This window comes from Narcine bancroftii, chromosome 14, assembly GCF_036971445.1.
Source record: "Narcine bancroftii isolate sNarBan1 chromosome 14, sNarBan1.hap1, whole genome shotgun sequence".
In the NCBI taxonomy this organism is placed as follows: domain Eukaryota; kingdom Metazoa; phylum Chordata; class Chondrichthyes; order Torpediniformes; family Narcinidae; genus Narcine; species Narcine bancroftii.
Genome location: NC_091482.1, coordinates 58,652,823 through 58,679,503, shown reverse-complemented (window position 1 = coordinate 58,679,503; position 26,681 = coordinate 58,652,823). Strand labels below are relative to the sequence as shown.

At 40.2% G+C, this 26,681-nt stretch overlaps 1 protein-coding gene and 1 pseudogene across 3 annotated transcripts in view; one reads left to right on the top strand and one right to left on the bottom strand.

Moving 5' to 3' along the window:
• Positions 1 to 26,681, top strand: part of leo1 (LEO1 homolog, Paf1/RNA polymerase II complex component) — a 61,051-nt gene that overhangs the window by 29,637 nt on the left and 4,733 nt on the right. The window contains exon 13 of one of the 3 annotated variants that reach the window (XR_011348760.1): positions 15,937 to 16,036. The exons of 1 other annotated variant lie outside the window; for it this stretch is intronic. The gene's annotated coding sequence lies outside the window, so the exon portion shown is untranslated. Of the gene's footprint in view, positions 1 to 2,037; positions 2,150 to 15,936; positions 16,037 to 26,681 lie in introns of those variants that run through there. One more of the 3 variants, XM_069911157.1, reaches the window with a different exon arrangement.
• Positions 23,293 to 24,965, bottom strand: LOC138749584 (histidine--tRNA ligase, cytoplasmic pseudogene; annotated as a pseudogene).

Below are 26,681 nucleotides of genomic sequence, written 5' to 3'. Positions count from 1 at the left end.
TCTACTGCAATGAATCAACAGGAAATTCCTTCATGATGATTACATTGGCTAGTCTTCCAAATAAGCTATTACAGTTCCGCCCTTCCATCTTTCCCACAGTGATTAAAGGTTTAGGTTCATGCATTAACTTGCGTTAACGTTTAGATTGTTCTTCTCTCTGATTCCAAAAGACAAATAGAAAATATCCACTGTCTCCTCCAGCCCTCAACCCCACACAGATTCTGCATTGTATTGTATGAACTTTATTAATTAGTCAGTACAATTCTGTAGCAGTATAATGGAGTCAATGTGCACAGACTGGTTTCCTTATGAATGAAGTCTGTTGGATGAGCACTGAACCAGCGATATCAGTCTAATTGATCTTTGCAGGTAGAGTACTGCAAAGTCATCTTCATGTTCATTATCATTTTATACTAAGAAATACATTTACAACAAATCTATGGCAAAAGCAAATGCTTATAAATGTACTTATTTAGTACTGTATCTCCAGGTAATCTGATCATACCCTGATTAATGTGGCAAATCCTGCCTAAATGAACAGTAGTATGGAGGTGGAAGGAAAAAAACAAGTCTTCCAGGATCTCAGAGCGTTCAAAAGGCTCTGCAGCCTGTGTAGCAATTTTTAAGCCATGGGCACTGCTGTAGTGTGGACATTTGGCAGCAATGCCCCAACAGCTAACATTGGGATAATGACTGAATCAGGATTTTATTAATTGATGTGGATTGATGAATAAACCTTGGCCTGGTTTCTCCCTTGTTCTTCATTAAAAGAGTGGATCTTTCATATCCATCAAGGTTTAATTAATTTAAAAAATAGCACATCCAACGATGACCACTCTCAGTTTTGCGTGATCAATCAATATTATCATCTCAAAGCTCTAGGGTAAGGATTGAACCAATTCTCTTTATTCTTGGAGCCATGCTTAAGATATTCAATTCTGTTATTCTTGGTTCCTGTGCTGGCAGAAGAGAACTTTCCAAAGTAAAGATTTCAGTGATACCTTTGAACATGACTTTTGAGCATTTGTCAGCATGAGCCTTAATGACATACTGCCAGTTAATGATTGATGTTTATGTAACCTTGGTTCTGGAATGTAGTTACTGTAAGTTGAATAGCTGTCCATTATTTCTGAAGATTACCTCCATGCCCATTGGATCTTTGTTGAAGGTGAAATTCAAAAAGAGATTGAAACAAGTTGATGCCAGTCTCCAGTGAGAATGATTCTGTTTTCGAATCATTGGTTAATATTATGGCTTGAATATTGTCACAAGACGTGGGCAAAATTCTATGGGCAGCTCAATTTGCGGTGATAAAATTCACCAATGTCCCAGTACAACCTTTATCCATTTACGGAAAGGGTATTTTAAAATCGGCATTTTCGCCAAGGCACAAAAACACATTGTCTACTGATCAGCAGGATGTAATCAAAACTTTCATGAAAATATGCAACACCCTCTCCATTGACTCCTGGCAACCTCTGGTCTTTGCATATAAAAGGAGTAATTTTATCAGGAACATTGGGGATAGATTTGAAACCTCAAAGCAGGAGCGCAGAAGCGATCAAATGAGAGTAAGAAGGTTAGAAAGGTTACTTCCCATGGTCGGAGAGTCTAGGACAAGCGGGCACAACCTCAGGATTGAAGGGTGTCTGCTCAGAACTGAAATGCATAGGAATTACTTCAGCCAGAGGGTGGCAAATCTGTGGAATTTGTTGCCACAGGCGATTGTGGAGGTCAGGTCATTGAGTGTGTTTTTAAGACAGAGATTGATATGTTCTTGATTAGCCAGGGCATCAAAAGTTATGGGGAGAAGGCTGGGCAGTGGGACGGAGTGGAAAAATTGATCAGCTCATGAGGAAATGGTGGGGCAGACTTAATGAACTGAATAGCCTATTTCTGCTCTTATGGTCTTAATACACAAAGAGAAATAAAAATGGTGGAAAAGAAACCATGAAACGAAAATTCTGTATGCATTCTGACAATAGGTCCTCACCTACATTACACTGCTGAACAATGGTTTTTTTTTTCCCCAAACAGTTTGCTACCTGGGAAAAAAAAAAGGATTATGATAGACAACTTCAAGCTGAACTCAAAGATGATTTTGGATTTGCTGTATAACATAGGAAGTTGGAGAAACATTAAATTAACTTTTATTGAATTCAGTATGTTTAATCGAATAATGATGCTGACACATTGTATTATTATAACTGACCTAAAAATGTTTTGCCACTGATTTTTCATTTGTACTCAGCATCTGATGCCTCTCATCTCAGTGTCCAACAATAGTCAGACAGCATTGATGTATTCCATTTTCCCTGATACCACTTTTCCATGATCGCAATGTCCTGGTGAAACTTTCACCATATTCATCACTGTCTCCACCAAGATGAGCAGGGAAGACGTCGAACTATGAATGCAGAAAATGAAGTGTAACATGTCATTGAAAATTCATAGTTTTGTATGCTTGAAGCATGTATTTTTTAATTGTCAGGAAATCACAAAAATAGGTTATAATCTTAAAAAAAAAACCTATTTTTAGTAGTCAGCCACTCAAAATCCATAAAATACACCCAAAAGTAATCAGGAAGAAAAATCTTTCTTGTCCATTGATACTTTTCTCTATAATTCTCTTCTTTGTTTTAGCAATCCCTTAGAACCAGGAATGTGCTGCTTGCAATCCTGGTTTGTAGATCTGAGATAACTGATGATTTGAGTCTCCCACTTCCACAGATAGGGCAAGAGGTGACTGAGTGGGCAGATGGGTAATTTGGGAGATAATGTGTTCCGTCCACCATTTACACTGGACTTCTGTGTGCTTCCTTTTCGATGAAAAGGTTGCATTTATTTCTAAGGACGGATTGACCAGATCCTTGGATTATTTATTTTGTCCACTGATAATCTTTTCCTGTGACACTTCAGAGTACAAAATCTGGTTTGGGAATCTGACATTGGGCAGACATATGTAAAAACACAGAAATGCTGGAGGAACTCAGCAGGTCCCGCAGGGCTCAGGCCTGAAATGTTGGCAATACAGTACAACACCCAATTATTCGAAATGGTTGGAACAATGCCTATGTTGGTTAAACGGTTTTTTCGGAGAACTGATCATTTTTTAAAAAGCTGCCCAGTAGGAACAGCAAATCACTTGTATCAATGTTTAAAGAACAAACAACAAGGGAAGGCTTTTTAAGCATTAAAATAATGTTGAATTCTCACCAAAACAAATGCTGGCTACTACCGATCACCAAGCCCTCCCAACCACAACTGATCCCCCATACAAACCCACTGCTGCCGCTGATCCCCGGGGAGGCTTCCCGGAATACCCAATGGTGACCTACTCCTGTTCTCCCAGTCTCCAGAGCTCCCGATGCCAGAGTCCTGACTCCAAATCCTCTCCAGGCCAACCGCACGCACACACACGAGTCTGGTGTGCGATAGTAGGCTGAGTGGAGGGTTCAGAGTTGGCATAGGAAACTCTATTGTGCCAAGGGGAGGGGAGAGAGCGCCACTGAGCCCAAGGTCTCACTCCTGCTCATAGGCCACTCTCCTTGATGAGGCCGGGACGAGGAATTCTTCCGACTGCTTGCGGCTGAGAGACAGTAGCTTGTAGTTTGAGAGGGAGAGTTGGAGAGAAAAGTCAATGAGAGAAGATAAAGAAATGGAAAGAGAGAGGGGAGGGAGTTACCTGAAATGAGAAAAATTGTCATTCTAATTTCATATTTGGTAATTTTTTTTAAACCTGTGAGATCAGTTCAGCTCTGGGGGGAAAAAATAAGGATTTCTGATTTGTTTAGGATATCCTCATTTATCCAAAATTTTTAAAAAATTTCAGGTAAATGAGGATTTTGGAGAATCGGATTTTGGTTAATCGGAGTTGTACTGTATATCTTTACATCCTATGGACACTGAGAGACCTGCTAAGTTCTTCTAGCATTTCTGTGTTTTTACTACAGTCTGCAGATTTAGCGTTTCACGTCAACTAACAGAGGATCTTTGAGGGGAGTCACATGATGGAGTAGTGGCCGGTCAGGGAATTCCAGCCCTCTCCAGAAAAGTTGAAAAAAAAACGCATAAAACACAAAGGTACAAGAGTAAAAATTAAAACAAAATAAAAATAAAGGTGAGAAGAAAATGGCAGCGAAGAGAGAAAAGTCGAAAACAACGGGAAGAAGAGAAGATGAAACAACGTCGGAAGAAGAAAGTGAAGGCCTTACCTGTCCGAGGAGGCCCGCCACGGAGAGAGAAGCCCGCTCCCTCAGGTCAGTGGAAGTCCCAGGCTCGGGACTACAAAAATGGCTCGCAGAGCCGAGTAAAAGTGCGCAACCGCGCATGCGCGACTCCTTGCTCATGCGCGATGTGCATGAAAAAAAACACTGACAGGAGGGGGGGAACAGCTGCGGAGTCGATCTCCACAGCTGAGAGAGACACCTGCAACACAGCAACAGGTGCAGAACATGGAAAATAACGACAACAAGAAAGAAGAGGGTAAAAAGAAAACAAGGAAACAACAGATGGTCAACCCAGAGGAAGAAGAAGACAGAAAGAAATGGAAGAAGAAGAGAAAGGCAATGGATATATCTTTTTTTAAAGAATATATGGAATCAATGAAAAAATGGCAATTACAAGAATTTAATGAGATAAAAAGAAGAATTAAGAATGTAGAAGAAAAAATGAATAAAATAGAAATGGTCATATCAGAGATAGGAAAAAGAGTGGAAAATGTGGAAGAACGAGAAATAATCGTAGAAATGGAAGTAGAGGACTTAAAAGAGAAATTAGAAGAATCTAATAAAAAAGTTAAAGAGGCACATGAGCTGTTAGCTCAGAAGATAGATATAATGGAAAACGATAATAGAAGAAATAATATAAGGATAGTGGGCCTTAAGGAAGATGAAGAAGGCAAGAATATGAGAGAATTTATAAAAGATTGGATCCTCAGGGACCTAGGAAGACCAGAATTACAGGAAGAAATGGAAATAGAGAGGGCACATAGAACATTAGCCCCGAAACCACAACCGCAGCAAAAACCAAGATCCATTTTAGTAAAATTTTTAAGATATACAACAAGAGAAAATATATTGGAGAAAGCAATGAAGAAAATAAGAGAAGACAAAAAGCCACTGGAATACAAAGGTCAAAAATTTTTTTTCTATCCAGGCATAAGTTTTGAACTCCTGAAGAAGAGGAATGAGTTCAATACAGCAAAAACGATCTTAGGGAAAAAAGGATATAAATTTATGTTAAATTACCCAGCGATACTTAAAATAGTTATTCCGGGGCAACAAAACAGACTATTCTCGGATCCAGAGGAAGCACGAAAATTTGCAGAACAACTACAAAACAAGCAGAGAGATGAAGACATGTAATGAGAGTAAAAATGACCACGAACTCTATGTATGTGTGTATATGGGTATATATATATATATATATATATATATAGATAGGTGTAGGTGTGTATGTATATATGTGTATACATGAGTGTATCCGTATTTAGAGGAAAATATATAGAATATAGATAAGAATTAATAAGGGAATGAAAGGGAATAGAGGGAATAACGAGGGAATTAAAAGAGTGACCTTTGTTATATATGAAAATTGAAATCTTTTCCGAGGGGGGCTGGGTGGGGAGGAGTTACGGTCACTGCAAAATCAGTTGACGCTTGCGAGTGAATTCGCAAATCCAAATGGAGAGGGGAGATGTGGTTGCCCGGCAAGGGATAAAGGGCAACTCAGGAGGGGGAGGGGAGAATGGGGTTAAAAAAGTTTTAAGTAGGAAAATAAGGAAAATGTTTGATGTTTTAGTAATGTTGTCTTATAAAGTGTTCAAAACAAGAAAGCAGAAATGGATAAGAAGGAAAGGTGATGATGGAGAAACGGAAAGGGAAGATAAACAAAGTATGAAATGGCTACGTTGAACTATATAACTTTAAATATTAACGGAATACATAACCAAATCAAAAGGAAGAAACTGCTAAATTTACTGAAAAAAGAAAAAATTGATATAGCATTTGTGCAAGAAACACATTTAACTGAATTGGAGCACAAGAAATTAAAGAGAGATTGGGTAGGACATGTAACAGCAGCATCGTATAATTCAAAAGCAAGAGGAGTAGCTATGTTAATCAGTAAAAATATACCAATTAAAATAGAAGAGGAAATAATAGATCCAGCAGGGAGATATGTAATGATAAAATGTAAGATATATTCGGAGTTTTGGAATCTACTCAATGTATATTCACCTAACGAAGAAGATCAAAAGTTTATGCAAGATATTTTTTTGAAGATAGCAGATATGCAAGGGAACATATTAATAGGAGGGGATTTCAACCTTAATTTGGATTTAAATATGGACAAAACTGTGAAAAAAATTAACAGAAAGGACAAAGTAACCAAATTTATAATTAAATCGATGCAAGAAATGCAACTTTTGGATATATGGAGGAAACAACACCCAAAGGAAAAGGAATATTCATATTATTCGGGTAGACATAAAACATACTCAAGAATAGACCTATTTCTGTTATCAGCTCGTATGCAAGACAGAGTTAGAAAAACAGAATATAAAGCTAGAATATTATCGGACCACTCACCCCTGATATTGACAATAGAGTTAGAGGACTTCCCTCCAAAAATGTATAGATGGAGATTAAACTCCATGCTACTTAAAAGGCAGGATTTTAGAGAATTCATTGAAAGACAAATTAAAATGTACTTTGAAATAAATACAGAATCAGTGAAAGATAAGTTTATACTATGGGATCCAATGAAAGCATTCATTAGAGGCCAAATAATAGTAACCAAGATGAAGAAGAACTACAATCAGGAAACAGAGCAGTTGGAAAGGGAAATAGTAAATATAGAAAAAGAATTAGCAATGAAAGAAGATACAACTAAAAGAAGAGAATTGGCAGATAAAAAAAAAATATGAAACACTACAAACATATAAGGTGGAGAAGAACATAATGAAGACAAAACAGAAATATTATGAACTAGGGGAAAAAACGCATAAAATTCTAGCATGGCAGCTTAAGCTAAGAAAATGGTATTGGCATCAAGGAAAAAAGACAAACAAAGCACATATAATCCAACGGAGATTAATGAAAACTTTAGAGCAGGGGTGTCAAACTCAAATTCACGGAGGGCCAAAATTAAAAACTTGGACTAAGTCGAGGGCCGAACTAAATATTTATTGAAAATTTTCAACAACATCTGCATGTTTTCTCTTCTTTCAACATATGTAATGTTAAACTTTTTCTTATTAAAATAAATGTTTAATAATAGTTTTGGATAAACTCTTTCTAGAAGCATTAACAAATGAGAAATAAAATATTCAATAAATAATATTTCTCTATAGAGGATTTGTCAAATGTTGCTAGTGTGCTGTCGAATAGTAAAATCTGAGGTCTATTGAGAATGTGGGAGAATAACATGATTCCTGAAACAATCAAATGGGTGACTGATTGTGGGCATGAACTCTAGCAGGGTTATTTGCCATGCCCTTTTTCCATTGGTACAGATATCCTTTGATTTACACACTTTTCAAGTTTTATGCCTAATGAGCATGTATCCAGGTGCAGGACCATTTTTAACCAGGAATATATTTATCACTGTGACATGAAACTATTGGAAGATCATTTTATCCTGAGATTAAAGTTCATAATACTTACTCAGGCCTGTGTGCGGGAGGGCGGGGATTTGCGGGCAATCGGGTTGGACAACGACAGTGCGGGGGCATCGGCTCTCGCTGCAGGGCGGCATCTCGGCGGATCAGCGGCCCCGTCACCGTGAGTCGCGGGTTGGCCTGCGGCAGGGAGGGGGAGTGGGCAACGGTCCTGGCGAGGTCAGGCCCGAGGCCTCCAGTTCCGAGCGCTGGGAAGCGGCCTTGGCTTCCCCTGACACCGGCCAGGCCCCAAAACCAGAGTCCACGGTGAGACCCTGCAATGTAAACAGAGGAGGTGGGGGCGATTAGCGAGCTGACGCCAATGCATTCTGGGATTTATAGTATTAGCTGTGCATGCACTATACTGGCGCGGCGGCCAGCGGGCCACCTCTAATACATTTTTTAAATGATCTTGCAGGCCAAATATAATTATATCGCGGGCCAAATTTGACATGTGTGCTTTAGAGAATTCTATGAACAATTATACCAAACTGAAAACGAAGGGAAAGAAGGCAAAATAGATGAATTTTTAACTAAAATTGAACTACCAAAATTACAAATAGAGGAACAAAATAAATTAACAGAACCATTTGAAATTGTAGAAATACAAGAGATAATAAAAAAACTACCAAATAATAAAACACCAGGAGAGGATGGATTCCCAATAGAATTCTATAAAACATTTAAAGATTTATTAATTCCTCCCCTCCTGGAAGTAATCAACCAGATTGACAAAACACAAAGCTTACCAGATTCATGTAAGACAGCAATAATTACAGTAATACCAAAGCAAGGGAAAGATCCACTCTCACCAGCGTCATATAGACCAATATCATTACTTAACACAGATTATAAGATAATAACTAAACTATTAGCAAACAGATTAGCAGATTATGTACCTAAAATGGTAAATCTAGACCAAACTGGATTTATTAAAAAAAGACGGACAACAGACAATATTTGTAAATTTATTAACTTAATTCATGCAGTAGAAGGGAGTAAAGCACCAACAGTAGCAGTTGCTTTAGAAGCAGAGAAGGCCTTTGACAGAGTAGAATGGAATTATTTATTCAAAGTATTGCAAAAATTTAGTTTACCAGAGAAGTATATTAATTGGATTAAAGCATTATATAAGGGGCCATTGGCGAAAGTGACAGTAAATGGATATATATCAAAGCAATTTAATTTAAGCAGATCAACAAGGCAGGGATGCCCACTATCACCCTTATTGTTCACGTTAGCTATAGAACCACTAGCAGAATTGATAAGAACAGAAAATAATATAAAAGGGATAAAAATAAAAGATAAGGAATTTAAAATCAGTCTATTTGCGGACGATGTTATAGTATACTTAACAGAACCAGAACTATCAATAAAAGAATTATATAAGAAATTGAAGGAATATGGAGAAGTGTCGGGTTACAAGATTAACGTAAATAAAAATGAAGCAATGCCAATGAATAATGCGGATTTCTCAAAATTTAAGAAGGAATCACCATTCAGATGGCAAATGCAAGCAATAAGATACCTAGGTATACAAATAAATAAAAATCTCGGCCATCTATATAAACTCAATTATTATCCACTAATGAAAAAATTACAGGGCAATTTAGAGCATTGGAAAGATTTACCACTAACACTAATAGGAAGGATAAACTGTATTAAAATGAACATTTTCCCAAGGATACTATACCTATTTCAGGCATTGCCAATACACTTGACAGAGAAATTCTTCAAGGAGTTAAAGAAAATGATAAGGAAATTTTTTATGGAAAGGGGGGAAACCGAAGATAGCACTAGATAAATTAACAGAATGGTATAAACAAGGAGGCTTACAATTGCCAAACTTTAAAAATTATTATAGAGCCGCACAATTAAGATACCTATCAGATTTTTATCAAACAAGGGAAAAGCCAGATTGGACTAGATTAGAACTAGATAAAATAGGGGGAAAGATACCTGAACACATATTATATAAATGGGATGAAAAATTGGTACAACATAGGAGTTCTCCAGTATTACATCATCTGCTCAATATTTGGAAGAAGATTCATCTAGAAAGGAATAAAACAAATTACCAATTACCAAAACTAATAATGACGCAAAATCAGTTACTCCCTTTTACAATAGATAACCTTTCCTTTAGAGAATGGGAGAAAAAAGGGATCAAAAGAATAGAAAATTGTTTTTCAGGAAATAGATTATTATATCCTTTGAACAAATGAAGGATAAATATAATATAATTCAAGATACAGTGTTGGCATATTACCAATTGAGACCCTACTTGAAGGACAAATTAGGAAGTAGTCTGAAGTTACCAGAGGGAAGTAACTTTGAATATGTGATTACAGATACAATGACAATCAAAAGATTTATAACAAATATGTATATTAAACTGCAAGAAAAGGAGAATGAGGAAACAAATGGTAAAACTAAACAAAAATGGGAACAAGATTTAAATATAAAGATAAAGAAGGAAACATGGGAGAAGTTATGCTCTGGAACGATGAGAAATACAATAAATACGAGGTTACGTATGATACAATATAACTGGATACACAGGCTATACATTACACCTCAAAAGTTAAATAAATGGGACCCAACAGTATCTGACAGATGTTTTCGTTGTAAAAAAGAAATGGGAACAACAATTCATGCAATCTGGACATGTGAGAAAGTAGAAAAATTTTGGGAAGATCTAAACCAGATATTAAATAAAATTACAGAAAACAATATCCCAAAAAACCCAGAGATCTTCCTTCTAAGTAACATAAAAAATAAAGAATTTGGACTTGATTTGGATGGTGCACAAAAAAGATTTGTTAAGATAGCTCTAGCCGTAGCAAAAAAATGTATTATGTCAACCTGGAAATTGGAAGATAATTTGAGAATACAACAATGGTATGTAGAAATGAATAAATGTATTCCATTAGAAAAAATAACATATAATTTAAGAAATAATATTGAAATATTTGAACAAATATGGGAGCCATACATGAAACACAATAGAGAAAACCTATCGGGGACATCTACCACCTAAATTAACGAAAGGAGAAGGAAATGAAAAGAATTGACTCAGTGGAGTTTCTTGTTTATTTTTATTGAATGACAACATTGTTTGACTGGTTTAATGTGTTTTAGATTTTGTACTTTAAATGAATGGGGGGGGGAGGTAGGGAGGGTGGGATGGGAGGAGGGAGGGGGGGAGAAAATGACACTGTATATATTTGAAAAGGAAAATGTATGTATCTTGGTCAGTGTGGTTTATGGTGTGAAAAATAAAAAAATTTTTTAAAAAAACTAACAGAGGATCTTTCTTGTTTCACTTTGACCAACCAATTAGGGTCTCAATGATGGAGATACTAGGCCAGGATGGGCATGAACATTGGTTCTCTTATTCTTCCAGTAGATTTAAAGAAGTTTGTTGAGACAGTTTGGTGCTAACTTACTTTTTCATTGAGGTCATCCAGCTCTCAAGCATCTGGGAAGCCATAGATTACTAGTGCTTGGTAAACCATGAGTTTTGTGTTGATCGTGTCATCTTGATCTTCAAATTTCTCTGACCCAAGGTTATACTGGCATGCCAGTGATGAATTTCATTATAGATGTATGCCTTTCCTGAGGTATGAGAAGTTGTCTGTGATTTCTAGAGTCTGGGCCTTTATTCCTGTAAGGAATACTGTAGCAATTTTACAGTACCAAAACCAAAGAAAATCTTTGATTATCAAGGATTCCCTCATTTACCACCATACACAGCAATCAAAAAAAAAGTTTATTTGGTGCTCGTTGCCCTAAAAAAGAAAGTCCTCTTCCAAGCATGTCACTAGATGGCACATTTGCACATCAGAATCTTCAGTGTCCCGTTATGTTTCATTAGCGTGCTCCTCGAAATGCTGATTAGACTGGACCACAAATTTTTCAAAAGGTTTGCTTCATGAAAAAATATGGAGATTATGATAGACAACTTCAAGTTGAAAATAGTAGTTTGCTGCATCACGTAGGAAGTTGGAGAAACAGTAACTTAACTTTTTTTGAATTTAGCAAGTTTAATCGCATAATTTCGCTGACACCGCGTTAGTCCAAAACAACATTGCTGCTGATTTTCATTTGTACTCAGCATCTGATGCCTCTCATGTCAGTGTCCAACAATAGTCGGCCAGCATTGATAGATTCTAGTTGCCCTGATAACACTTTTTCATGGTCACAGTGTCCAGGTGAAACCTTTCACCACGTTTATCACTAAGATCAGTATGGAAGAAGTCGAGTGCGAATGCATGTTTTGTATGGCTTAAAGTAGACTTGAAATATGACAGGAAATCACAAAAATAGGTTATGTGGTGTGTGGAATTGAATGGTTTGTCCTCCCAGTGGCATTAACATTGACTCTAATTTCCATGAATCCTCTCCCTTGAGTCTCCCTCCTTCCCAATTCCTCTATCTCCTTTCCTGCTGCACCCCACCCTCTCCTATCAGAAAGCTGCCCTCTCTCCCTATCACTTCTCAGCATTTTTCTCTTCTACCGTCCCACCTGTGTTCACCAATGACCTCTTACCTGTGAGATTGTGCTCTCCTTCTGTCCCTCCCCCCCCCCCATTCTTTTTATTCAATCGCCTTGTATCTGAAGAAGGACCGAGGCCCGTTAGTTACCCTTTATTTCCTATGGATGCTTCATGACCTGCTGAGTTACTCCAGCAAATTTATGAATTGACTTCAACCCCAGCATCTGCAGACGTTTTTGTTTCGCTCTATTTGCCCATCAAATTCTGAGCTGTAACCATTCTATGAACCCTATGATTTTTTTTTCCCGAGGTTAAACCTGTGCTTCCATCCGCCCACGAGTATACTTAAGGGGACCCATGGTACAATTTCAAAGTCCAGATGCATTATTTATTTTCCTGTGGCCAATGTTTAACCACTAAAATATACTATCTGTCCATTGTCGCATCAACACTTGTGAGTCTCTGCTCTGATTGTGTATTTCTTACATTGCCAGCAGCACCTGCATTTCCAGAATTGCTGGCTATAAAGAAAGTAAAATATATTTTGGCTCTGTTTTGAATAAGGGAAACATGGTTTAATGTTCAGAGTCCTCTAAAGTCATTTGTAAACCAACTTTACAGTGCATACGATAGTTACCCTTGCTGAGATTTGGCACTTTTTTTCCAGAAAGACTGTCATCCAATTTGGACATAAAACATTACAACACAGTACAGGCCCTTCGGCCCTCCATGTTATGCTGACCTTTTATTCCTAGCAACAACAAAAAATTACTAAATCTTTCGTACCTCTATATTTCATTCATCCTGTGTTAGTGTCTCTCAAATGCTCCAAATACTTCAGCCTCCACCACCATTCCTGGCAAGCATTCCAGGTCTCTGTAAAAACCAAAACACCTCGATGACTCCCTTAATCTTTCCTTCCTTTGCTTGGTATGCATGCATTCTATTTCCACTGTCATGTCTAGGATGAATTTTAAAAATTTAAACAGTAATTGATTTGAGAATTTATGACAAGGATTTTCTGTGCTTTTTATTCAGGCTCCTTATACCTGACGAAGGGCCAAGGCCCGTTATGTACCCTTTATTGCCTATGGATGCTGTGGGACCTGCTGAGTTCCTCCAGCAAATTTGTGTATTGACTTCAACCCCAGCATCTGCAGACTTTCTTGTTTTGCCCATCAAATTCTGAGCTGTAACCTGTGCTTTTTCTGGGCACTGATAATGCCTGTCCCGCATCGGACTGGTCAGCCACAAACGAGCCTGCAGCTGACGTGGACTTTTTTACCCCCTCCATAAATCTTCGTCCGCGAAGCCAAGCCAAAGAAAAAGATAATGCTATTGCTTTTGAACAAATAATTCGAAACAAGTGAGATAGAAATTTGTCCTCAACCACTTGTTACAATTGCTTTTCAGGGCATGTGTATTGCTGTTAAGGTCAGCATTAATTGCCCACCCCTAATTATCCTTGAGCAGATTGTGATGGACCACATCTTTGAAGCTATTGTTCCGGTGAGAGTGCTACCACAGTGCCTTTCGATAGGGAGTTAGACTGAGGACAAACACCCAGCGACACAAGGACTGCTTCTTCCCCTCTGCCATTAGACTTCTGAATGGACAATGAGCCACCGACACTATCTCACTTTCTCTTATTTTTCAATTAATTTTTTTAATATAATTTTATAACAATGTTTTCACCGTGACGCTGCTGAAAAACAAATTTTGTGACGATAAATTCTGATTCTATTTCCAGATCACAACGGTGTGCAGTGTGGATGGAAGTGTGCAGGTTTTCACATGCATCCTGCCATGACCTTTTTGCTGGTAGAGGCATTAAACTGTCACACACATTCTAGCCATTGTGTGCCTGTGGTAGAGGAAATGAAGGTTCAGGGCAGTTTTGGATGCCCAGTTAAGTGACTTGCTTTGCCCTTACAATGTCCCGCTTCTTGACAATTGCTGGATTTGCACTCATCCTGGAGTAGTCCATTGTGCTTCTGACTTACAGCTGGTAGGTTGTGGAAAGGCCTTGAGATGTCAGAAGGTGAGTGATCACTGGATTCCCAGCTTTTGGACTGCCCTTATAACCAGGATGTTCACTTGGCTGAGCCAATTGAGGTTCTGGTCAATGGTGCCCTCCAGGATGTTGCTGATAGAAGACTTGGTGATGGTAATGGCATTGAATTTTGCGGTACATTGTCAGCGGGGAACAACTGTGTACAATCTTATGAATCTTCTTAAACTATTTTTTTTTCCTGAAGCTTCAAATATTCCCACCAAACATTTTGGGAAAATTAAGCGTGTACAACAATAAAGGTCCTCTGCCAAAATCTCAAGTATTAATGAATTAAAAGAATGGCTTGCCCTCAATTAACTATCTAGTTGAATAAAATGTAAACCTTGCGTTGAGAACACCTTAGAAACGTGAAGGATACGACAGTGTTTGTGCTGTACATTTGAAAAACTCTCTGGCCAACTTTGATTCTTCAAAGAATCAAAGTAGTGCCTTGTTCAAGTGCAGTGCACTAATTAATGTTGGCCTCTTTCAATGGTGGGAAAGGTGCAGCCTTTCATAAAGAGATAGATTGAACATGAACTTTTTAATGACCTTTAATAACCACAGTAATGTGCAATATGCAGATCTCCAGTTGGCCAGATTGAACTGTTGGTCCAACGCCAGTCAGATCATGCCTCTGTATGCTGTCCTTCAGCTGAACAGCAGCTGATAACATTCCCCTAAATGTAGAGCGGAGCTCTACATTTGCTAAATCATCAGTCTTGAAGGCCAAAAACTTAGTATAGAGTGTGACATTTTCATTGATACAAGGACGGGGATCACATTTTTATGCCTCAGGGCATAAGACAGGGGAATAGAAATAGCCTATTCAACCCATCGAGACTGCCCTGTCATTTAATCACGAGCAAGTTCCCACTTTGCCCCCTGCCTGACCTTCTCCCCATAACCTTTGATTCCCTGACTAATCAAGAATCTATCAATTTCTGTGATAAATACACCCAGTGACTTGGCCTCAACAACCACCTGTGGCAACCACTGGCTGAAGAAATTCCCACACATCTCTGTTCTAAGTAGACGCCATTCAATCCCGAAGTTGTGCCCTCTTGTCTTCGACTCCTACCATGAAAAACAACCTTTCTACATTTACTCTGTCCATGCCTTTCAACATTCAAAATGTTTTAACGAGATCCTGCCTCATTCTCCTAAATTGCAACAAGTACAGACCAAGAGCTGTCAAGCAATCCTCATATAATAACCCTTTAGTTCCAGGAAACATCATTGTGAACCTCCCCTGAACCATCTCCAAGATCAACATAGCCTTTCTTAAATGAGGAGCCTAAAACTGCTCTTAATACACTCCAAGTGAGGTCTCACCAGTGCCTTATAAAACCTCAACATCTCCTCCCTGCTCTTCTATTCCACTTGAAATGAACGTTAGCATTGCATTTGCCTTCTTCACCACTGACTCATCGTGCAAGTTTACCTTCAGGGCATCCTGCATGAGGACTTCCCATCTGGGAATATTCTATTTTCTTCCCATTTAGAAAATAGTCTGCACATTTATTTCTTCTTCCATTGCATGACCGTATACTCTTCGACATTGTATTCATTTGCTGCTCCTCTGTCCATTCTCCTAATCTGTCTAAGTCCTTCTGCAGCCTCCCTGTATCCTCAACACAACCTGCCCCTCCACCTACCTTTGTATTATCTGTAAATTCATCCACAAAGTCATTCATTCCATAATCTATATCATTGATATACAGGTAGTCCCCGACTTACGACCACAGAGGAAGAATCGGTCGTATCTTGGAATGGACATAAGTCAGAATTTTGCCCACGCATGTGGAGTACCAAAGTCTTAAAGTAAGCTTTTTAATCAATTTTTTTTTGTAGATTTGATGATGCTAACTTAAAACTTCCTGAATTTTTTGATCATCATTTGCAACTCTTTCCATGTTCTGGTCCATGCTTACCTTGTTCCGGGTTCCCGGGTCTGGGCGCGACCATCTTGATACCTGTGTGCATGCCCGAGCTTTCGTTCAGTTGGCACAAGCACAAGTCTTTGGTGGGTTCACATATTGGAGTTTGATTGGCACATGCGCGAGAGCTAAGGGTGCAAATTCAATATAATCAGGGCACTTAACCCTTGCGCATGTGCCAACCAAACTCCAATACACAAATCCACCAGGAAGAGTCGCGCATGCCCACAGGAATCAAGATGGCCATGCCCAGCTGATGGATCCTGGGACACTAACAAGGTAAGTATACACAGTTTGGCTCTTGAGTGCCCTGTATCTGTAATAATTTGTTAGATGCAACAAAAACCACATAAATTTTACATTTTTTTATAAAAATTTGGTTATATGTGCGGATGGACCCAAGTCACAAGTCGGGGAGTACCTGTACAACATAAAAAGAAGTGGCCCAACACTGACACTTGTGGAACACCACTAGCAACCGGCAGCAAACCAGAATATGATCCCTGTATTCCCACTCTACAGTCAGCCAATGCCTTACCCATGCTATATGTTTCCTGTTATACCATGGGCTCTTGTTAAGACAGTCAGAGGTCTTCTGAAAATCCAAATACACTACATCCTTTGCATCTCCTTTATCTGGCCTGCTTGCCAATTCTTCAAAGAATTCCAATAGGTTTGTCAAGCAAGATTTTCCCTTAAGGAAACCATGCTGGCTTTAGCCTATTGTCATGTGCCTCCAAGAAATACCTAACCTCATCCTTGATAATTGACTCCAACATCTTCACCAACCATTGAGGCTAACCAGTCTATTATTTTTCTTTCTGCTACCTCTCTCCTTTTTTGAATAGTGGGGTGACCTTTGTGATTTTCAAGTCCACCAGGACCCTGCCAATGAATAATGATGCCGTGAGTCCTTGTACTCATCATTTTAAACTCTTTTATGGTTTATTAAATTCTTCCTCAAAGCACAATGTTTCAGCTCAAACAACGGGTGAATTAATACAGGTTTTCCTGGGTGAACACCCCTTCCTCACAAGCTTGAAACTCTTCTGCATTCCTGTTCCAGAATTGCCTTTAAGGTACTTTTAATTAGCGTGTAGGGCTGACGTCCCAATGGTCCTGGGGGGGGGGGGGGGGGGGCGCAAAGGATCATGAGGGTTGTGCTGGAATTCTCTATTCCAGTAAAGTCAGTTGATTGGTTCAGCTCACTCACAGATTTCATGTGGCTTTTCTTTCATTCGCTGCAACCTCAAGCCGTAATTAAATTAATAAGTGTAATTTTATAATTTATGACTTTTATGAATTTAGTGGCCTAGAGGAAGGCCAGTGAGCATGTCAAAGAATCCAACCTGTGAAGTAGGGGCCTAATATTCCAAAATATGCAACTTCCTTAATGATACGGTTCAGATAGGGCCTTCCACATCTTTGTGGCATTAAGGGGAAGAAGAAGTCAAAAGCTGATGGGAGATGTGTTGCCTTTGGATAGTTACAACTATTGACCATGACCTTTCTTATTCTTCAGTCGCACAATTAAAATATTTCAGTAAGGTTTCATCCTCCACAGACGAACAATTACCTTCCACTTTACCCTCAGCAGCGGTGAGATAAAACAACGGAGGTTACTGGCAGCAATACACCCTAATGGTTAGAACAATGTTATCACCAGTTCGCTATAATCATCTTCTAAATCTTTGATTGGGCTTTGGCCTTGGAACCCTGTGCCAGATCTCTTTATCACTGAACTCTCACACTGGAGATGGAGTCAGATAGTGACCATGATCCAACTTTGGAAAGTTAAGCACAACTCTTGTAAAGTTTAATAAAGAAACTTCACTGTTACCTAAGTAGAAACAGGAAGAGAAGTAATTGAGTTAAAGACACAAGGCTGTAGCCGCTGTGTGGTCAGCGTACATACATGACATCACATACTGCCCTGAGATCCTTTTACCTGTGGGCCAGGCAGACTTACCACCTACTGGTAGAGCACAATATTCACATGTAAATAATAATAAAATGTAAACAACTGACTGCAATACAGAACAAAATAACAATAAATTACAAAAGAATGAGTCCCTGATTTGAGTCTGGTGGAGGGGTAGCAGCTGTTTCCTGAACCTGGTGGTGCGAGTCTTGTGGTACCTACACCTCTTTCCTGGTAGTAACAGTGAGAACAGACAGAGCATGTGCTGGGTGGTGTGGATTGATGATTGCTGCTGCTCTGTCATTGGCAGCGTTCCCCATAGATGTCCTGGATGGTGGAAAGGGTTTTGCTTGTGGTGTCCTGGGCTGCGTCCACTATCTTTTCCAGAGCTTTACGCTCGGGGGGGGGGGGGGGGGTAGTATTGGTATCCCCATGCGAGACCGAGACCGAGATGCAGCTGGTCTGCATACTACACCTCCACAAACTCCTGAGGAAGTAGAGGCTCCAGGAAAGATCCTCCGAAATAGTGACTCCCAAGAATTTAAATTTGCTCACCCTCTCCACCTCTGATCCCCTAATAATTACTGGATCGTAAACATCAGGCTTTCCCTTCCTGAAGTCAACAATCAGCTCCTTGGTTTTAGGGACATTGAGTGGGAGGTTGTTGTTGGAGCACCATTTGGTGAAGTTTTCCAGCTCTCTCTTGTATGCCAACTCATCTTTTATTTTAATGCAACCCACTACTGTGCCCTTACCTGCACCTCCATTCCCTGCTTATCTGCCCTGGCCCCTTCTGCCCCCAGTCATAACAAACATAGGATTCCCTTTGTCCTCACCACCAGCCAACCAGCCTCTGCATCCAACACATTATCCTCCGCAATTTATGCCACGTACAACATGATCCCACCACCTGACGCACCTTCCCCTCTCCACCTGTAGGGACCGCTTCTTCCGTTACTCCTTCATCCACTTCTCCTTTCCATTACTCGTAACCTTGGCACTTTCCCCTGAAGCCGCAGGGTGCCATCCTTGAGCCCACACCTCCTCCCTCACCACCATTCTGGCCCCAAACAGTCCTTACAATTGAAACAATGCTTCCCATGTGCACCCGTGGGAGTCATCTACTGTCCCCGGTGCTCCTGTTCCGACTTTCTCCACATCGGGCAGACTGGGACATTGCTGCACTTTGCTCTGTCCACATCAGAGACAGGGGTCTCCCAGTGGCCAACCATATCAATTCTGTGCACTCCCATGCTGACCTGTCTATCCATGAACTTGTACACTGTTCAACCAAAACCACCCATAAATTGGAGAAGCAACACTTAATTTTCCATCTGGGCACTTTCTAACCAGACAGCATTAACATCGACTTCTCTGGTTTCTGCTTTCTGATCTTCCATCCTTCCCTTCCCTCTGTCTTCTTTCCTCCAGCTCTCCACCCCTTCCGTCTCCATTCCCAGAGCCATCCCTCCTCCCCCTGTTTGCTGGTGTGCCCTCCCTCTCTTATCCACCTATTACCTCCTGCCTGTGGAACTGTGCTCCCCCCCGCCACTCTCCCCACCATTTAATTTGGGCATCTGCCTACATTTTGTAATACCTTGATGAAGGGCTCAGGCATCTAACGTTGGTTAGGTATTTTCACTATATAAAGTATTCTGACCAGCTGAGTTTCTCCAGCATTGTATTTTTACTAACTCCCTGCTTCTGGTCTCAGCTCCATACCTCTAATTTCCATCAGGAGTACAACAAACAACAGTGGCCATGACATGGCTTGTCTCACCCTGCTTTCCCTTTAAGTATTACACAGTACACTTAAACTTGCTGCATTTACCGCTTTCAGCTTATTCTCATCTCTGCTGAATAAAAGGATTATTGTGTCATTAATGGCTCAGACAGAACGATGAAGTGAATGGTGCCTTTGTTCGATAGTAGAGGCTATCTGAGTTTATCTTTTAATGAATGGCTGAATAATTAATATTATGTCCTGGATTTCCATATTATATGATCAAACTAGCTTATTCTTCATTTGAATAACTGCAGGTCCTGGACATTTTCCACTGCTTCAACTGACAACTTTGGGCATTGTTTTAATGTTTATGCTGACCGCAATTGAATTAAACTAAGCTCAGTAATTGGTACTTTTGTTCACAGGAGGGTTTTATGCCAACACGTTCTACTGACAGTTCAAAATTGTGGAGCTGTTCTCTGCAAAACTTGCATTATATTGCAATGCATTCAATAAGGTTGATGATATAACATTATTTTACTTTCAAAAAAAAAAGGATACAGGAACATTAGCATACATCCTACATCATATTCTCATCATAATGATCAGTTACTTCCATGGCTAAAGTTCTCAGTTCAGGATCGAGAGGAGGACAGAAATTTTAAGGACAATGGATATTACATAAACGATCTGGAAGAGGGGACAGAGAGCAGTGATGACACTAAACTGAATGGAAAAGCAAATTGTGCAGAGAATACGGAGAGTCTGCAGAGAGATATAGTGAGAGGGCACGGGTCTGGCAGATGGACGACAATGTTGGCAAATGTGAGGTGATCCACTTTGTGGTTTTTGTTAAACTACCTACCACAAATAAAAAAAACTAAAATCCCTATTGACCCACCCTCCCCCCCTAAAACTAATCTAATCCCAAAACTAAAATATATATTTCATTATAAAACTATTACAATTGATTAGTTCAGATTGACACTCAGAGACCTCAAAGACATAAAATTATTATACCTTCAGGGAAAACTTCACTGATCAGGAAAAAGAAAGAAAAGTTTTATAATTTTAATTTAATTATTCTAACATGCGGACCCCAAATTTGCACCAATCCCTGGCTAAAGAAATTCCTCTGCATCTCTGTTTTAAATGAGCACCCTTCAATCCTGTGTCCTCTCATCCAAGACTCCCCTACCATGAGAAACAACCTTGCCATATCTGTTCAGGCTTGACAACATTCAAAATGCTTCCATGAACTCCCCCTCATTCTTCTGAACTCCAAGGAGTATATCCAAGAGCCATCAAAAGTTCCTCATTTGGTAATCCTTTCATTCCAGGAATCATATTCTTTAATTGCTCGAATGACATGAGCTGCCCTCACTTGTAACAGTCCTCAAATCACCTGACCCCCTTCTGGCACCAGGTGTCCAGGATCTTATTGTCCAGAGTCATGGTTATGTTGTTGTTCTGGGTCAAGGGTGTTTTGGGAGATATCCCTGCCTTCAATCCAATACATTGATTTATTCTTTGCCATATCTGAAGTACATGCACATCTTTTCTTAAAGAGCCCAAAACTGTACCCCATGCTCCAGATGAGGCCTCGTCAGTGTCTGATAAAGGCTTCTGTCGAATAACAGAACAAAGTAACAGAGGCATCGATATTCCTGCAATCGCAACATGTAAGACACTGTGTCATACAACATGGAAGCAGTCCTTGCTGTCCACCATGTCCATGCTAGCCCTACAGCATTCTCAAATAATTTCCCAACACTCGGCCCATTTCCTGCAATGCCAAGGCTTTTTTTAAGTGCTCATCTAAATATTTCTTCTGTGTTATGCTAGTACCTCCTTTCAACCCCTGTCAGGCAGTGAGTTCCAGGTTTTAAGTGGGGAAAAATAATCCTCAAACTCCTAAATTTTTTCAATTCCTGACCTTAAGCCTATACCCTCTCCTAAGGGGAGTCAGTGAATAATCTTTAAACCGACAGCATTTTCAGATTTATTGTCAGAATACATACATGACATCACAGAGATTCTTTATCCTGTGGGCGAGGCAGAATTGCCACTAATTGGTAGTGAAAAAACTGCACACAATGTACGCATGAAAACAAATAAAGAACTGTAAACAAACTATGCAATACAGAGAGGAAAAAAAATCAAAGTTAAAAAGTAAGAATCCTTAAAGGAGTCCCTGATTGAGTTTGTTGTTGAGGGGTCTGATGGTGGAGGGGTTGCAACTGTTCCTGAACCTGGTGGTGCGAGTCTTCCCTGACGGCAGCAGTAAGAACAATGTGTGTGCTGGTTGGTGCGGATCCTTGATGATTGCTGCTGCTCTCCGATGGCAGCGTTCCCCATCAATGTTCTCGATGGAGGGGAGGGTTTTGCCTGTGATGTCCAGGGCTGTGTCCTCTACATTTTGCGGGGCTTTCCGCTCAGAGGTATTGGTGTCCCCACACCAGACCATGATGCCGCAGATCAGTGCACTTCCCACCACACCTCTGTGGAAATTTGCCAGGGTTACTGATGTCATACCAAACATAAAGCGTCTACTAGTGGCAGTGCTTGTTTGAAGGAATCCACAATCACAAAAGTCTTGTGGAGCATCGACATTAACATTAATATAACAATTTTCAACGTAAGTGTATTTCCAGTACTTAACGCATGCACCAGTTGAACTTTAAAGTAAATCTGACTAAACAGTGGACTGGAAAAATTGACGCCAAGTTATTTGTTAATCCTGATGAAATTGGTGGCCACATGAGTGATTTGAGATGCTTGTAAAGAGGTGTGGGGTGATTTGTTCTTAATCAAGGTTTCATACCATGTTAAAATGTACATTTTTGCGGACAAAGTTAGAGCATTTTCAAATATTTCTCCCACACAGTCAGACTGAACAATGCTCCCTGCAGTAGGTTACTGCTCCGATGTTGGACAATTCTGTAAAGCCGATGTCTGAAGTATTAGTGGCACATATCCAGGTTGTGGTGATCCGTGCTGACTCAGCCTGAGTGAGAAGGATCCCTGCCGAAACTTCCCGGGAAAGGACCCATACATCTGCTTCTGACTCATCTTTGAGGGTGGTGGAAATAATCACTCTTATTAAACAACCCCAACCAAACAACAGCATTAAAAAGTTCAGATTCAGAATTTATTGTCATGGACATGTCACGAGATTTGTTGCTTTGCGGCAGCGTCACGGTGCAAACATGTCGATAAAAACCAGCTCACAAAATAAATAGAAATAGTGGAAGAAAAAGAAAAAGGTGAGGCCGTGTCGGTGGTTCATGGTTCACTCAGGAATCTGATGGCGGAGGGGAAGAAGCTGTCCTTGTGCCGCCGAGTGCTCGTCTTCAGGCTCCTGTACCTTTTCCCCCACTGGTAGCAGAGTGAAGAGGGCAGGGTCTGGGTGGTGGGAGCCCTTGAGGATAGAAGCTGCTTTTTTTTAAATTTAAATTTAGACATACACCAAGGTAACAGGCCATTACATTTCCAATGGTAAGACACAGTCTTTTTTTTTCGTGTTGGAACCAGAGATTAATATTTATTCAGTAGCACATTATACTGACAAGAGACCATGAATAAAAGTGGTTCTGAGCTGCACTCTGGAAAGCAGACATGCATCTTTGGGTCGAGATTAGAATGAGCATATTCGCTTCTCAATTTCTTCTATGAGATTTTCTCTCCTGACAGTAATCTCTTCTCTTGTAGAAACATCTCGAAGTTTGACAACTCCTTCTGTTAGTTCTTGCTCTCCAGTTATAGCCACCAGGGGAATTCCAGTTTCCTCACTGTACTGAAGCTGGTTCAGGAGCTTTGGATTCTTCTTGACTCCCAAAGCTCTGACAGCAACTTCATCCTTTCTTCCGGAAGATGCTGCTGTGCATTGGCAACAAAAACTTGAGTCTCTGTCGTACGGATTTTTTGATTGGAGGCCTCTACATTTTGCTCCATGATAGAGAAAATCCTTTTGATTACAATGCTAAACCCCACACACGGGACTTTCTGACCCTTGGGATCAAACATTCACGAGACCATCGTATTGCCCTCCACCAGCGACACTGCCGACACTGACCAACTCACAAGATTCATTCCGTTGTGTCGACTCATTCGTCTGCTTTGGTATTAGTACAGCCTCGTAGATAACACCCGTGTAGTAGTCCAAACCTCGAGCTAAACTCAAGTGAAAGATAATCTTTTCCTCAACGCCAAAAATGTTCAAATAGACAAAAAGCTGCTTCATGTCATTCAGACCTTCAAACGCCACTTTATTCTGACACAGTTTTATCATCCTGCAGCAGTTTGTCGATTAATTCAGATTTCCCATTGAGCTGGACATATTCTCCAATCTTGTCAGCAGTCTCTGGAGCAAGTCCCTTTTCTGCAACCATCTCATTTTTCACATCCTTTCATGCCATCTTGTCCATTTAATCCACAGAGGAACATATAGTCCGAAATTTATCGACCGGAACTCCACAAACTTCAAACATTCCATCTAGGACACGTCTGTCATTAACCTTAATTAGAAACTCTCCCAACTGCAGATCACTCAAGATCTCATGGATTATTTTTAGGCATTCGGCATCAGGAATCATTGCATCATATTGGCCAGCAACATCAAAATCACACTGATAGAATTCCCTGTAGCGACCTCTGGTCATGGCTGGATTGTCTCTTCGGTATACTTTTGCAATCTGATACCTCTTGATATTAGTAATTTTATTCATAGCTAAGTAACGGGCAAAAGGAACAGTGAAATCATATTGCAATGACAACAGCTCGCCACCCTGGTCCTTCAAATCATAGATAAGCTTTGAGTCTTCACCATATTTCCCCATCAACGTTTCCTTGAGCTCAAACCCTGGCGTGTCAATAGTCTCCGCTCCATGGCGTTTGAATGATTTAATGATGGTGTTAAACACCTTCTCGCGGATAGCCATTTGCTTTGGATTGTAGTCTCTAGCTCCCTTGGGTGTTTTGAGGACAAACTGTGGTTTCCCATCATTTATTCCAAGCTGAGCTTTCAGATCCATCAACTTTGCCAATTCAGTTGAAATCTGAAAAAAACTAAGAGCACATTGCACGTGCGTCGATGTTACAATTTCCAAACCAGGAGCAGATGAATTCAGATGAGCATTTCGTAACAAATATTCCAAATTTGTGCATTTTGGTTTGTAGTTCAATGGACCAGTGTGCAAAGTACTCCATGTGTCCGAATCAATTCCATTAAAGTCCCATTAAACAGCCAACATTCAGGTCCCATGTAAATACAGCCATGATTTCCATCAAATGTCCAAATAGGATGTGCCGCAAGGACAATGAGTTCTCAGGTGGATTGTGCATGGAGGGATAGGAGAAAAATGGTCAGCAACTACCACTGGTCCTGAGGGGTGTTCTCCGCCATCAGCTGCCTCACCAGCTCCGCTTGTCACCTCACGCTGGCATCCGCCATGCATGCCACCGGGCCCTTCGAACAGAGCCTGGTAGGACACTGTCTTAAGACACACATCTTGCCCATGAAGTTTTGACTTGGCAGGTGAGCGTGGAAGAGGTCTCAAGAACAATCAATGTGCTCCAAACAGAAAGCAAGATTTCACATAAACCAAAGGAAATAAATGAAACATTTAGAAAGTTCTATAAAGACCTGTATAAATCAGAGTTGGGGGGTGGTGGTGGGGGGGGAAACTAAAATAGATAATTTCTTCCTTTCATTGCAACTACCAGATTTGGACCAGGAGGTTCGAGAGGGGCTGAGTGCCCCCCTTCTCTAGAGAAGAGATTGAAAGAAACCAGAGCTCTTTGCAGGCTGGAAAATCATCAGGGGAGGATGGTTTCCCCATTGAATTTTATAAAGAGTTCCAAGATCTCTTAAAGCCCCTACTTATGAAGGTGGTGGATCAAGCGGCAGAGACGCATACCCTCTTTCACAACAGCAATCATCACAGTGATAGGGACCCATTGAAGCCCTTCTCCTATAGACCCATTTCATTATTGAATGCAGATTATAAAATCATAGCAAAAGAATTTGCCATTAGGTTGGTGGAATATTTGCCAAAATTAACGAATCCAGGCCAAGCTGGATTTGTACGAAAGAGGCAATCAGCAGACAATATAGCTAAATTGCTTAATATAGTGCATCTGGCACAGTCAAAGGTGGACCCAGGCATGGCCATTGCTCTGGATGCGGAGAAAGGCTTCGATAGATTGGAGTGGGACTTTCTGTTCAAGGTAATGGAGAAATATGGATTGGGACAAACATTTATTAATTGGTTTAAGTCACTCTATTATAAACCCCAAGCTAAAAATTATTACTTACGAGCAAATATCTCCAGTGCTTCCATTGAGTAGGTCCAGTAGGCAGGGCTGTCCACTGTCCCCAGTGTCATTCATACTGGCTATTTAGCCACTGGCAGAAGCCATTTGACAGGATTCAGACATAAAAGGTCTCAAAATGGGGAGCACAAAATAATCCATTTGCCATTGATGTGTTAGTATATTTGATGGATCCCAGGTGGTACCAAGCTGAGGACCACACTGGAAGATTATGGGAAGATCTCTGGGTATAAGATAAATCTGGATAAGAGTGAAATTATGCCTTTGATAAAGGGGGATTATAGACAATACCAACAGGGAAGTCAGTTCAATGGCCACAAGATTTGGGGATAAAAGTAGACAAGGATTTACACAACTTATATAAACTCAATTATTTCCCTTTGCTCCAGAAGATTGAGGAGGACCTCAGTAGATGGAGAACCCTGCCCATAACTCTGGTGGGCAGTTAACTGTATTAAAATGAATGTGATGCCAAGGCTACAGTATCTATTTCAGTCGTTACCTGTTCTGTTGCCCCATGGGTTCTTTAAGATGCTTAACAGATGTGTC